Raw genomic sequence first — 14,970 nt, 5'->3', positions numbered from 1 at the left:
AATGCGTCTTTCTGACCGGGAGCTGACAGCGTGTTGAAGAGTTATGGACACCTTGGTTAGGAAGCTCTGATTGGACAGGTAATTTGACGGGTAACAATATTTCGGGTTGGACCAGAATTATTTGCCTGATGGTGGTTCGGGCTTCTGATGAGTTTACATTTAATGAGTTTGGAGCACACAGAGAAAACCTAAAGAGAATGTGATGTACTTATTGTAGTTTATGTAGAGGAATAACAGCTGACTGTTGAGAGAGGAAAGAAATTAAAGTGCAGATCCGTTAGGCAGAAACAAGCGCAGAGCGCTGGGCAATAAATGCGCATAAATGCTCCAATTAATCCCACATGAAATGAGAAACGCCAAATATACAATATATAGTTACACTGCTTATGTTAATGGTGTTTTAAAAACAAAAGCAGTAAAAACTTAACCTAGTTAATATGCCAGATTCCCTCCTCACCCTCATCTTGATGAGAACAGAGAGCAGTTCGCTGGTTTCTGTCCAGACTGTGATCAGCTGACCACTTGGTGCGCAGACAGTTTCAACTTTACGCACAGAGAACATCGTGGAGCTCATTATTAATCAGACTAAGAACAACATCAGTCAGAGGATCATCTCTGATCTGGACGATTTAACGGACCAGAGACTTTGGAGCTCCTAGCTCAGCTGATCCGCTTCTGCTGGTTTTTCTCCCGCAGAGGGAAGTGATGCGGGATCAGGAAACGATCAGAGTTCTGCCGTCTTCTAATCACGTCATTTAGTGAAATGTTACCTGATTTCAAAAACGTTCTAGCAGAGAAATGATAAATGTTTCGTTTGATGACTACAAATTGCAAATAAAATTATTTATTTTTTTGACAGACAACAAAAAAACTCCAGCGCCACCTCTGCTCCAAACTACGAACATTGTCTGCCCCTCTTCGGTTTTTTCTCTTTTTTGCGGAGGATCAATAAATAACTTATTGGTGTTTTACAACCACCAGGTATGAAGCGCTTTAGCCTTTGAGTTGCACCACAGCGCAGCATAACTGAAACATCCAGGAGAAGAATATCAGCTTGTTGTTATGAGTATAAAGGAGGCTGGTATCGCGCCTGATAAAAATCTATTTATTTATGTCATCACATGGACTTATATAAAGTTTTATACATTTTCTTTTCATATATTTATTATTGTTTTTCTTCTTTAGATATATTGACTTAGAATGATTCCAAATAATGTACAGGAATAACCTGGTGCCGTTACATTTCAATCATCAGGGGGGCCACTGGGGGGCCAATCAGATGACAGGGGGAGCCATGGCCCCCCTGCCCCCCCCTCTGGCTACGCCACTGCTCACAACGTCATGTGAGAATCACAAGCAAAACTTTGAGTCAAACAAAAACTTAGAATATCAAGAAAAGATTTATGACATGCACAAATAAGTTTGTTTAACAAAAACAATCACTGAGACATGAGACTGCTGTTCATGAGACAAATGTGTGATTTAAATGTTTAAAAAGGTTTTTTTAAGCAAAACTCAGTAGGCTTTTCTCATGGTGACATGCATTAACAATTCAATTTTTGCTTTTGTTTTTTTCTTTTTTCTGCAGTTCCACCCTAAAGTTTGATGCAGCTCTGCTTTCCTGATTGGACCGTCTTCATCTCCACTGCAGCAAACAGGAAGCTCTTTTTAGAGATTACAGTCCACTAATCTGTAATCTATAAAAAGATTACAAGGGCACAAAGGTGGCTTTGTGCCCTTGTTTATATTTTTAATAGTGTAATTATGTAAAGACAAAATATGTAAACCAGAGCTAGACCACCAGCTCTGATTTACAAAATAGACCTGCAGAACGAAATTACTAATAAAATATCTTACATATGCATAGTGTTATGCTCTATGTAGAGATTTCCTTTAGCTCTGAATGTATGTCTCACAATTTTGTAATTTATCATTGTTTATTAAACTCTGAAAGCTGAGAGGCTGTTAATATTCTGTCCTAGAAGGCGGTTAGATGGGCCCTTTTTTGTTGTTGAGCACCTGCCCCTGTACTGGTCTCTGTACGGCCCTGGCCATATCTCTCTCGTAGCTAATACTAGGGACATTCTGTCATGTGTGCGTGGTTGTAGGTGAGGAAGACGCCGGTAAACCCAGGTAGTAATGAGGAAATTATGTATTTAATAAAGAATCAGGAACAAACTCAGAAAGACATGCGGCACTGCAAACGGACAGAAGAACGATGAACTAATGACGAGGACCCAACGAAGGACAGAGACAACAGGTGGGGTTAAATACACAGGGAAGCTAATCAGAAAGACATGGACACGCTGGAGGGACTATGTCTCTCGGCTGGCATGGGAACGCCTTGGGATTCCCCCGGAGGAGCTGGAAGAAGTGGCTGAGGAGAGGGAAGTCTGGGCCTCCCTTCTGAAGCTGAAAACCTATCGATCGTTTTTGAAGGGAAACTGGAGCACCCAGAGAAAACCTATCTATCCATCTATCCATCCATCCATTTTCTTCAGGTCATGGGGGCAGCAGCCTAAGTAGGGAGGCACAAACTTCCCTCTCCTAAGCCACTTTGGTCAGCTCCTCCGGGGGATTCCCATCACATTCCATGGCCAGCTGAGAAACAGCTATTCTGTTATTCTGGGACTGGAAATGGACGGGAATTTTACTCTTTTATTTTGCTGTTGGTGATCCTCAGCATAGTGCACAGAGGTGGATTTGAGTAAAGGTAATGTGACAGGCTTCCTAACTTTCTGACTACTCAGTATATGTCTGTTTCTTGTGTCGTCATGTTGGTCAGCAGTTCCCACCGATCTTCTTGCAGATCTTCTTGCAGACTCTGCCAGGGAGGTACTGCTCCCTGGCAGCGTCTGGTGGCTTGGCTTCCTGTTTTCAGCTCCACACACTCTGTCTAATTCCATCAAGGTCTGCATGTTTTTCCTTTCAATCTCACACTGTTCCTTTTTCTCCTGCCGTTTGAGTTGAATCTGGGAATCCCAAGAATTAGTCAGACTCTTTATAGCTGCAGCTTTTTTCTCTTTCTCCAGTTTTTCACGCTTTTGCTCTGCAGATTCCCGTTCTTTCCTTTCTTTCAGTAACTTATCCTCCATAAAAGCCCGTTTTTTAGCTTCTTCCTTCTTTGTAAGTGACAGTTGGTCATACACAATTTTTTTACGTATTTCACGACTTCTGTCCTTATCAGGAATGTCGCAGTCACTCTCATAGTCTAGAAAGCCAGATTCATACTGAACATCTCTTTCTTGCTTAGTTACACTGTGCTGTATTTCCCACTGCATTATTACTAAATTTTCCGTATGTTTTTTAGTCTCGTCCTGTGTCTTCAGTTTCTGCTGGGGATCCTTCTTCTGTCTCCTGGCTACAATTTCCTCAGCTGGATATCCAGGAAGCACCCCTTCCCTTTCAGCCCTGTCCATTTCCCTCTTCTGTTCCTGTTTATTTTCATAACTAGCGAAGACTTTATCAGCCAGAGTCTTTGGCTTTGGAGTTTCCTTCTTCTGCTGATGTGCTTCATGTAGCATTTTGGCAACCTTCTCTTTAGCCATGCTGTTGCATAGCTTCTTTTGCAAAACAGAGTCGTAGGCAGCTTCTTTCCTCAATATATCCTGTAAATTGTCATCCACAGTCTTCTTTTGGTCTTCCATGTTTGGCTCAGTCTCATTCTGCCTCCAAAAAAAATTTCAGTCTTTCTCTTTCTTCTGTCTCCTGATCTCAATTTCATCAATTTGATGCAGTCTATCTGACTCCATTGTGGCAGCCATTTGTTGCCTTTCATGTTCCGCTATTTTCTTCTTATTCTGTTTATTGGCTTGAATTTTGGCATCCCATGTGTCAGACACTGACTTTTTCAATATGGCTTTCTTGTCCCTCTCCTGTTCCTCTTGTAACTTTTGGCCTAACTGCTGCTTAACCCTCTCTTGAAATTGCTTTTCCTCCAAAAGAGCAAAGTTTGCAGCTTCCTTCTTCTTGATATTATCCAGATTTTCATAAACAATCTGCTTACATTCCTCTAAGGAATTCAACTTTTGGTCCCTCATGTTTTGCTCAGTCTTGTCCTGTGTTCTGAGTTTCTGCTGCTTCTTCTGTTTCTTCTTCTCAACGTCCTCCGTTCGATGCGACTGCTCTGATTCCATCAAGGAATCAGACCCTTTATTATGATCTTGTCCATTTCAATCTGCTTTTGCCGTTTGTATTCAACTTGATCATCCCATGCATCAGTCAAATACTTTTGCATTTGACTTTCTTTTCTTTCTCCTGTTTGTCAAGTAACTTTTGGGCAAACTCCTGCTTAGCTTTTTCTTGATTAAGCTTTTTCTCCTCAACAGCTTCTTTGACATATTCTTTTCTCCTTATATTCTCTATATTTTCATAGGCCATCTTCTTACATTTCTCTTGAAATTTAACCTGCTCGTGAACATTTTTCTCCCTCTCGTCATGTACATATTCTGACCGTTTGCCTTCACTAACTCTGGTGTTTGCCTTGGCTTTACCAATCGTTCCTCTGCCTTCTCTCTAACCTGTTTGTTGAGTTTTTGTTCATTTCTACGTGACAAAGACTTTTTAAACTGTATGCCATGTTTGTCCATTCCAGAATCCTCATTGGAAAGGACAATGAGTTTTGGACAAGCTCTCAACTTGTCAGCTCTAAACTTGTCCACATCCGTGGACAAGTTGAGAAGTTTTTGCCCATCTCTGTCAATTTGCAGCAACGTTTTTGATGGAGTTTTCTCCCGCTTGTCTCTCCAGTTTTGCACATCCCGTGCGTAGGCATTCGTTGGTCTTGGCTTTGTTAAGGAAGAATTTTATATTACTGGTAAATTTAGCAAAACTCTGGCTCTGATACTTCCTTTTGATCCCGGGTTCTCTCGCGTGGCCACGTGCGGGGACAAAAACACAACAATGCGTGTTGACGTCACAGAATTACAGGATTTAATCCAATCAGAAGAAAATATAAGATAGTAGAGGAAACTGAAGAAACACAGATACAAACATTGTTACCTGAGACAAGAAGACATAGAAATATCAAGGACGTCCTTGGAGAAAGAGCTGGTGCAGAAGTAAAATAAAATCAGCTTTTTTTCTGAATTGTTTCCCTTGTGCACAAACTTTTATACCTGTAGGTGTGTTTTCCTCTTTAATGTATTCAAATAAGGCGTATCTCTACTTGACCAATTGGAAGGCATCTCTGGCCCTTTTAAATTTAGAAAAAGTCCCGCAGTTTGTTCGCAAGATCAAACACCTTTTGTTAAATAAGGTAGAAGCAGACTTTCCGAATTCATGGTGGTTTATGGCTTTCACAGATCAGTGTGAAAAGCTAGAACTTCCTACTGATTGTTTCCCAACAGACAAAGAGCAGATCAGAGATCTTGGCAAACCATCTGCTTTAACTACAGTAAAATAAAGATCAATAGGTCAGACTATGTTATAAATTTTAAAACTATAATTATGGTATTTCAATCAAGTCATGATAAATTCTAAAACTAACTTATTTTAAATGTATTTTCTTAACGCTGTCCGGCTCTACAGCCGTCTGGCCAAGAGAAACAGATGCAGGAACCTCACAGGTAGCTGTGAAATTCTGGTTTCTCTTCTGCTCTGCCAGGAACAAACATTTAATACTTTATTTTAATTCAATGAAAAGTTCTCCAAAAACCCAATTTGTTCTTCTGCACTCAGCATCTCCAAAGTTTAGTCCTGATATCAAACCAAAAGAAATAGACAATATTAACAGAAAATAATGAAGTACAATTCCTGTTTCTAATTAGGAATTAGAAACAAATAGGAATTAAGACATTCATTCACCATAAACCTAAGTATTTTCTAATACTAAACGAAACATTTTCATGTGATTCTAATATAGTCAGAAATAATACAATTTCAAATACATTCATCATTGACTAAATTATTCTAAAACAAGATAATAGAATTTTCAGTCAAAACATTAATAACTAAGAAAAATGTCTTACAAATTAACTGTTAGTGATTTAAAACATTTTATGTTCAGTTTTTTTGCCCCATGTCAGATGTTAGTTTGGAAGAATTCTCATCCTGGTTACGTGAACCGACCAAAGTTCCCTTTCTCAGAGTAATTCAAGTGATACTGTCCTCCACCTTCCTGCATATGTTGATTTATGACCTCCTGTCTTTAATGATAAGACCCCAGGGGTCTGAGCCGAAATTCTCTTGCAGATCCTCTATTCTCCTTTGTACTTTAAATACTTATCCCAGCAATAGTTCTTCTGGTTTTAAATCACTAACACAAACCTGTTCAAACTTAAGAAATGTGTTCTAAAAGGTTTAAACTGTGTTAAACACTAAAATAGTCATTTTTCCTCAACAAAACCAAACTCCTGTTTTTCCGTGGGTATTGTGAGTTAAAATGACTGTCGAGTTTGTCGTGTTAAATGAAATATTTCATTTTCATCTATGTTCATGAGGTGCTTATTATTTTATGGAGTTATATTCCTGATAAAAAATCTTAAGTGTTGTTTTAAAATGGAGCTGACTGCTCTTAGTTACTAGGGAAACTCCCGGGCTTTAGAGTTTCAGAGCTGCTGCGGAGCAGAGACGTGCCAGTCTCTGCACACAAATATAGAGCTCTATATGAAGTTTTGTTTTTTTTTTGCTGGCCAGCTTATTTTAATTTAATTTAATTTTTTACCAAGGACCCTGAAAGGATTCCTTATGACCTAAATGTTTTGTTTTTCTTTTCTCTTTGTGGGTTTTCCAGGAAAACTATGACAAAGTGTTGAAACAAAGTTGGATGTGTTTCAGTCCAGTAATTTGTAATAAATAAACTGGTTGATAGTAAACTGCTGTCTGAACCCGAGTAAATTCTGTTCTTTGGTTACACTTCCATTATTATTTTTGAGATACTTGCATTTACTTTATTTATATGCATATTAAAATTACCTTTTCTAAATACATTTCACTCAAATATCTAAACTTACTCCAATCTGCCTTATTAAAGTTTAATCTCTCCCCACTCTTTTTATACTAATTTCCAATTATTCTTACCCTTATAATTATAGGATAATGATCACTTCCTACTGTATTTCTTTATCAGTCTTGTGAAGTCTCCGAGAGAAGGTGAAGTCCTTCCCACTTCCTGCGTCACACGCACCTGTGTCCAATTAAATTAGCTGTTAATTGAAAAGAGGTGGGAGAGGAGCAGGAGTTCCTCAGACACAGACAGACAGCAGAACAGACAGTCGCGGCACCACAAACAGTCTCACAAAAAGGGTAAGTTTTTATTTAATGTAAAATGTGATGTTTGGAATAGAAGCGGGTTTAATGTGCAACTTTACCATTCAATGGGTGAGTTAATGTAACTTTGAAAGCAGAAAACTTTCGAATTTGTAACTGTGGAAACACCTGTTTGCTCCACGATACCTTGCTACCAAGTGGGCTGGTTAGCACATCCAGGGTAGCCCGCCAGCTGCTCGGTTGGTAGCAAGCTACCATGGATGTGACACATAACTGTTATGCTTAACAAATACTTACCGTATGTTTGTTTAACAATTAAAAATTGTTTCAGACTTCTGTGAAATATTTGAAGTATATCTGCACAGGGGATAATAGAACCTGATCCAGCTGCTGTAAAAGAATGGCTACATTAAACAATTCTGTCAATTAAAAATTGATTTCATTTGTCATTGATTGATCAAATTCTTTTTCAAGAATGTCTTTTAGATGCCCCATCTGTTTCAACTGCACCTCGAAACTGGCTCTTCACCTGAAGACAGACCATTGTGTGGAGAACTTGGAGAGGCGGATCCTCGTCAACTACGGGTCAGGGCGACTTAACAGCCCTGTCCCGTAGAGGGGTGCGGCTATGCCGCATTCCGGCTTGACATCCACCTCTCCGAGTTGGCCAGGTCGCTCCTCAGTGACATTATTCAAGGCGTTAAGAGGCACGTCACTGAGGAGCGCCTGGCTGTCCTCCGTGCCGCCAGCCCTACAGTGCCCATGATGACCACCTGGGACATCGACAGACTTCAGGTACATTACACTGAATGAAAGGTTCTGAGTCAAACTCTAGAAACTGACTGCATGTTTGTTTGGATTGACAGGAACGTAAAAAAAGATTTGACATGATCTAGTAATTATATTTAAATCCTATCTGTGCTAAATATTTAATATTTACATAATTAACGTTATGTTTTTTGACTGTTTGGATGCAAAGTGGTAATTGTTTTGTAGATTTTCTTTTGATACTATACAATATTTATGTTCTTCAAACTACTTTTCATTCAAAACTTAATTCATGTCGACATGTGTCAAGTTTATTTTAAACTAGAAATGAAAAATAAACAAGTTAATATTGTAGTAGTTGGATTATCTGTGTGCTTAGATTTTCTAACTCCTCTTGTTTTTTGTGTCTTTCTTGTAAGATTTTAGTCTCCTTTCTTCTGCCAGCTAACCAGCAGCAGACTCTTTCTTTTCTCTTTTGTGAGTTCTCTATTTTGACCGGTTTTTTGTCCTCTGTCTTCAGCCGAGTATGTCCCAGCGGCAGTCATGTCATCGAGGAGCGTTCTCACCAGCAGCAGCTGAGAATTCCCTGGACATGGCTCCTCTTCAGGTTTGTGATAAAGACTCTTCCTACATCTCAGTTTGATTCTGTCAGAAGCTGTAGAGAAAATACACTGCTCAAAAAAATAAAGGGAACACTTAAACAACACAATGTAAATCAAACTTCTGTGAAATCAAACTGTCCACTTAGGAAGCAACACTGATTGACCCGACGAGGGTCTCTGTTAATCGGTGTTGCTTCCTAAGTGGACAGTTTGATTTCACAGAAGTATGATTTACTTGGAGTTGTATTGTGGTGGTCCCTTTATTTTTTTTGAGCAGTATACTTTTTCAGTTTTTTCATAAGTTTGTGTGCAGTTTGTTCATGAACCAGAATATGTTGAGAAAAGTCGAGCTCATACCACTTCCCCATGCTGGAGATTTTTAGTTTAATAGTAATAAATAAAATTACACAGGGGACATCAAGACCCAACAGTAGATTCAGACGGTAATAAAATTAATCTGGTTGTGTGTGTTATTGTCCTGCAAACTTTGCTTTAATTCTACTTTTTTCTATTTAATCATTTAATCACATTTAATCACTTGACATCCACCTCCCCTCAAAGCCCACTCCCAGGTGAGACTTGTGGATGCAAGTTGGCCCACTATGCAGCTGAAGGACTTGAACCACAACTTCAAGCGGTGGATCAGGCTCTTGGAGCAGGTATGTAAAAATCGATGACCACATTCAATGACCTACCTGTGTTCTCCTTTCCTGCAGGACTGACCTGCTTCTGGTATTGACTCCTTCCCTTCCGGTAGTCTGGCTGCCATTCCCCGCTGGTTGAGTGGCTGACGTCCGGGAGCGGTGGGTCCTGCTGGGGAATGGTCCCGGCAGGACCCGCCGCTCCCTGATGGAGGCGGTATCCCAGCGGGCGTGAGCGCTGGGAGACGGTAGCCATTAGGGAGCGGTGGGTCCTGCTGGGGAATGGTCCCGGCAGAACCCGCCTCTCCCTGTTGGTGGCCGTCTCCCAGCGAAGAATGGCAGCCAGACTACCAGAAGGGAACGAGTCAATACCAGAAGTGGTTCAGAAACTACCACCAGGGTGACTGAGAGCTCGCAGCCATGGGAGGTACCCACAGAGCCATAGGTCCAGGAGGGACCTGCCTCTGCTCCAGAGCCCGCCGTCCAGGAGGGACCTCCTCTGCTCCAGAGCCGCCGTCCAGGAGGGACCTTCCTCTGCTCCAGAGCCGCCGTCCAGGAGGGACCTACCTCCTCTGCTCCAGAGCCGCCGTCCAGGAGGGACCTGCCGCAAAACTCATGTCCCCTCCTGTCCGATGACTGCAGTCCGTTAGAACTTTTTTGTCCAGCGTCGATGACGACGGTAGACAGTAGAGGAGGCGGACGAGCAACTTGAAGTTCTACTTTAAGGAAGTAGAACTTCCTTGAACTTTGTACGAGTGGCTTTTGTAACCATTTGTTTTTTGTTTTTTTTTATCATGTGAATTTCCCCTGCACTTAATTTTTTTTTTATTCCACTTATTAGGTTTGAAGTCTTTTTTTTTTACGTTTTTGCACCTTATTTTCTTTAATATTTTGCACTTTATTATAGTCCATCGAGTCTTTGTGTTTCATTTTTTCATACAAGTACTTGCATTTCCTTTTTTGCACTTGTATTATTTTGAGTCTTGTGTTTTTGTTAATACATGTACTTACCATGTCCTTTTTTTGCACTTTATTTATAAATAAAAAAATGTGTCAAAATCAAAACTCTATCATTTAAAATGGCAACAATCCGGGAGCATTGTGTCGTGTTGGGTAAGTGCCTTCCTTCCTTTCCAAGACTTTTTTTTTTGTACATGAAGGGTTCTCTGCTCTGAGCATGCCGACCTCGAACCGGGGACTCCCTGCCGGCAGTGGCGGAGCTAGACTTTTAACGTTGGGGGGGCCAGGACTACCTCTGGGGGGGCAAAATTTTAAATGTGTGTGTGCACATATATATAATTTAAAAAATAACAACTGAATATTGGTTAGTTTTTAAGCCCCTCTGTCATTTGACATGTTATAATTAACACCTTTGACTGGCGCACATGGAGACATGATAGCAGAGTTCATCGCAGAGGAAACTAAAATCAATCAAATTAAAGATCCTTTCTGAATATCATCTCATGGACACTGAACTAAATGCGTCTTTCTGACCGGGAGCTGACAGCGTGTTGAAGAGTTATGGACACCTTGGTTAGGAAGCTCTGATTGGACAGGTAATTTGACGGGTAACAATATTTCGGGTCGCACCAGAATTATTTGCCTGATGGTGGTTCGGGCTTCTGATGAGTTTACATTTAATGAGTTTGGAGCACACAGAGAAAACCTAAAGAGAATGTGATCTACTTATTGTAGTTTATGTAGAGGAATAACAGCTGACTGTTGAGAGAGGAAGAAATTAAAGTGCAGATCCGTTAGGCAGAAACAAGCGCAGAGCGCTGGGCAATAAATGCGCATAAATGCTCCAATTAATCCCACATGAAATGACAAACGCCAAATATACAATATACAGTTACACTGCTTACGTTAATGGTGTTTTAAAAACAAAAGCAGTAAAAACTTAACCTAGTTAATATGCCAGATTCCCTCCTCACCCTCATCTTGATAAGAACAGAGAGCAGTTCGCTGGTTTCTGTCCAGACTGTGATCAGCTGACCACTTGGTGCGCAGACAGTTTCAACTTTACGCACAGAGAACATCGTGGAGCTCATTATTAATCAGACTAAGAACAACATCAGTCAGAGGATCATCTCTGATCTGGACGATTTAACGGACCAGAGACTTTGGAGCTCCTAGCCAGCTGATCCGCTTCTGCTGGTTTTTCTCCCGCAGAGGGAAGTGATGCGGGATCAGGAAACGATCAGAGTTCTGCCGTCTTCTAATCACGTCATTTGTGAAATGTTACCTGATTTCAAAAACGTCCTAGCAGAGAAATAATAAATGTTTCGTTTGATGACTACAAATTGCAAATAATTTTTTTTTTCTTTGACAGACAACGAAAAAAAACTCCAGCGCCACCTCTGCTCCAAACTAGGAACATTGTCGGCCCCTCTTCGGTTTTTTCTCTTTTTTGCGGAGGATCAATAAATAACTTATTGGTGTTTTACAACCACCAGGTATGAAGCGCTTTAGCCTTTGAGTTGCACCACAGCGCAGCATAACTGAAACACCCAGGAGAAGAATATCAGCTTGTTGTTATGAGTATAAAGGAGGCTGGTATCGCGCCTGATAAAAATCTATTTATTTATGTCATCACATGGACTTATATAAAGTTTTATACATTTTCTTTTCATATATTTATTATTGTTTTTCTTCTTTAGATATATTGACTTAGAATGATTCCAAATAATGTACAGGAATAACCTGGTGCCGTTACATGTCAATCATCAGGGGGGGCCACTGGGGGGCCAATCAGATGACAGGGGGAGCCATGGCCCCCCTGCCCCCCCCCTCTGGCTACGCCACTGCTCACAACGTCATGTGAGAATCACAAGCAAAACTTTGAGTCAAACAAAAACTTAGAATATCAAGAAAAGATTTATGACATGCACAAATAAGTTTGTTTAACAAAAACAATCACTGAGACATGAGACTGCTGTTCATGAGACAAATGTGTGATTTAAATGTTTAAAAAAGTTTTTTTAAGCAAAACTCAGTAGGCTTTTCTCATGGTGACATGCATTAACAATTCAATTTTTGCTTTTGTTTTTTTCTTTTTTCTGCAGTTCCACCTTAAAGTTTGATGCAGCTCTGCTTTCCTGATTGGACCGTCTTCATCTCCACTGCAGCAAACAGGAAGCTCTTTTTAGAGATTACAGTCCACTAATCTGTAATCTATAAAAAGATTACAAGGGCACAAAGGTGGCTTTGTGCCCTTGTTTATATTTTTAATAGTGTAATTATGTAAAGACAAAATATGTAAACCAGAGCTAGACCACCAGCTCTGATTTACAAAATAGACCTGCAGAACGAAATTACTAATAAATATCTTACATATGCATAGTGTTATGCTCTATGTAGAGATTTCCTTTAGCTCTGAATGTATGTCTCACAATTTTGTAATTTATCATTGTTTATTAAACTCTGAAAGCTGAGAGGCTGTTAATATTCTGTCCTAGAAGGCGGTTAGATGGGCCCTTTTTTGTTGTTGAGCACCTGCCCCTGTACTGGTCTCTGTACGGCCCTGGCCATATCTCTCTCGTAGCTAATACTAGGGACATTCTGTCATGTGTGCGTGGTTGTAGGTGAGGAAGACGCCGGTAAACCCAGGTAGTAATGAGGAAATTATGTATTTAATAAAGAATCAGGAACAAACTCAGAAAGACATGCGGCACTGCAAACGGACAGAAGAACGATGAACTAATGACGAGGACCCAACGAAGGACAGAGACAACAGTGGGTTAAATACACAGGGAAGCTAATCAGAAAGACATGGACACGCTGGAGGGACTATGTCTCTCGGCTGGCATCAGAACGCCTTGGGATTCCCCGGAGGAGCTGGAAGAAGTGGCTGAGGAGAGGGAAGTCTGGGCCTCCCTTCTGAAGCTGAAAACCTATCTATCGTTTTTGTAGGGAAACTGGAGCACCAGAAAAACCTATCTACCATCTATCCATCCATCCATTTTCTTCAGGTCATGGGGGCAGCAGCCTAAGTAGGGAGGCACAAACTTCCCTCTCCTAAGCCACTTTGGTCAGCTCCTCCGGGGGATTCCCATCACATTCCATGGGCAGCTGAGAAACAGCTATTCTGTTATTCTGGGACTGGAAATGGACGGGAATTTTACTCTTTTATTTTGCTGTTGGTGATCCTCAGCATAGTGCACAGAGGTGGATTTGAGTAAAGGTAATGTGACAGGCTTCCTAACTTTCTGACTACTCAGTATATGTCTGTTTCTTGTGTCGTCATGTTGGTCAGCAGTACCCACCGATCTTCTTGAAGATCTTCTTGCAGACTCTGCCAGGGAGGTACTTCTCCCTGGCAGAGTCTGGTGGCTTGGCTTACTGTTTTCAGCTCCACACACTCTGTCTAATTCCATCAAGGTCTGCATGTTTTTCCTTTCAATCTCACACAGTTCCTTTTTCTCCTGCCGTTTGAGTTGAATCTGGGAATCCCAAGAATTAGTCAGACTCTTTATAGCTGCAGCTTTTTTCTCTTTCTCCAGTTTTTCACGCTTTTGCTCTGCAGATTCCCGCTCTTTCCTTTCTTTCAGTAACTTATCCTCCATAAAAGCCCGTTTTTTAGCTTCTTCCTTCTTTATAAGTGACAGTTGGTCATACACTATTTTTTTACGTATTTCACGACTTCTGTCCTTATCAGGAATGTCGCAGTCACTCTCATAGTCTAGAAAGCCAGTTTCATACTGAACATCTCTTTCTTGCTCAGTTACACTGTGCTGTATTCCCCACTGCATTATTACTAAATTATCTGTATGTTTTTTCCTTCTTCTGTCTCCTGGCTACAATTTCCTCAGCTGGATATCCAGGAAGCACCCCTTCCCTTTCAGCCCTGTCCATTTCCCTCTTCTGTTCCTGTTTATTTTCATAACTAGCGAAGACTTTATCAGCCAGAGTCTTTGGCTTTGGAGTTTCCTTCTTCTGCTGATGTGCTTCATGTAGCATTTTGGCAACCTTCTCTTTAGCCATGCTGTTGCATAGCTTCTTTTGCAAAACAGAGTCGTAGGCAGCTTCTTTCCTCAATATATCCTGTAAATTGTCATCCACAGTCTTCTTTTGGTCTTCCATGTTTGGCTCAGTCTCATTCTGCCTCCAAAAAAAATTTCAGTCTTTCTCTTTCTTCTGTCTCCTGATCTCAATTTCATCAATTTGATGCAGTCTATCTGACTCCATTGTGGCAGCCATTTGTTGCCTTTCATGTTCCGCTATTTTCTTCTTATTCTGTTTATTGGCTTGAATTTTGGCATCCCATGTGTCAGACACTGACTTTTCAATATGGCTTTCTTGTCCCTCTCCTGTTCCTCTTGTAACTTTTGGCCTAACTGCTGCTTAACCCTCTCTTGAAATTGCTTTTCCTCCAAAAGAGCAAAGTTTGCAGCTTCCTTCTTCTTGATATTATCCAGATTTCATAAACAATCTGCTTACATTCCTCTAAGGAATTCAACTTTTGGTCCCTCATGTTTTGCTCAGTCTTGTCCTGTGTTCTGAGTTTCTGCTGCTTCTTCTGTTTCTTCTTCTCAACGTCCTCCGTTCGATGCGACTGCTCTGATTCCATCAAGGAATCAGACCCTTTATTTATGATCTTGTCCATTTCAATCTGCTTTTGCCGTTTGTATTCAACTTGATCATCCCATGCATCAGTCAAATACTTTTGCAATTTGACTTTCTTTTCTTTCTCCTGTTTGTCAAGTAACTTTTGGGCAAACTCCTGCTTAGCTTTTTCTTGATTAAGCTTT

This window comes from Poecilia reticulata, chromosome 11 (genome assembly GCF_904066995.2).
Source record: "Poecilia reticulata chromosome 11, P_reticulata-male-v2, whole genome shotgun sequence".
NCBI classification, from domain to species: Eukaryota; Metazoa; Chordata; class Actinopteri; order Cyprinodontiformes; family Poeciliidae; genus Poecilia; species Poecilia reticulata.
The sequence above is the reverse complement of the archived record's forward strand: the minus strand, read 5'-3'. Positions refer to the sequence as shown.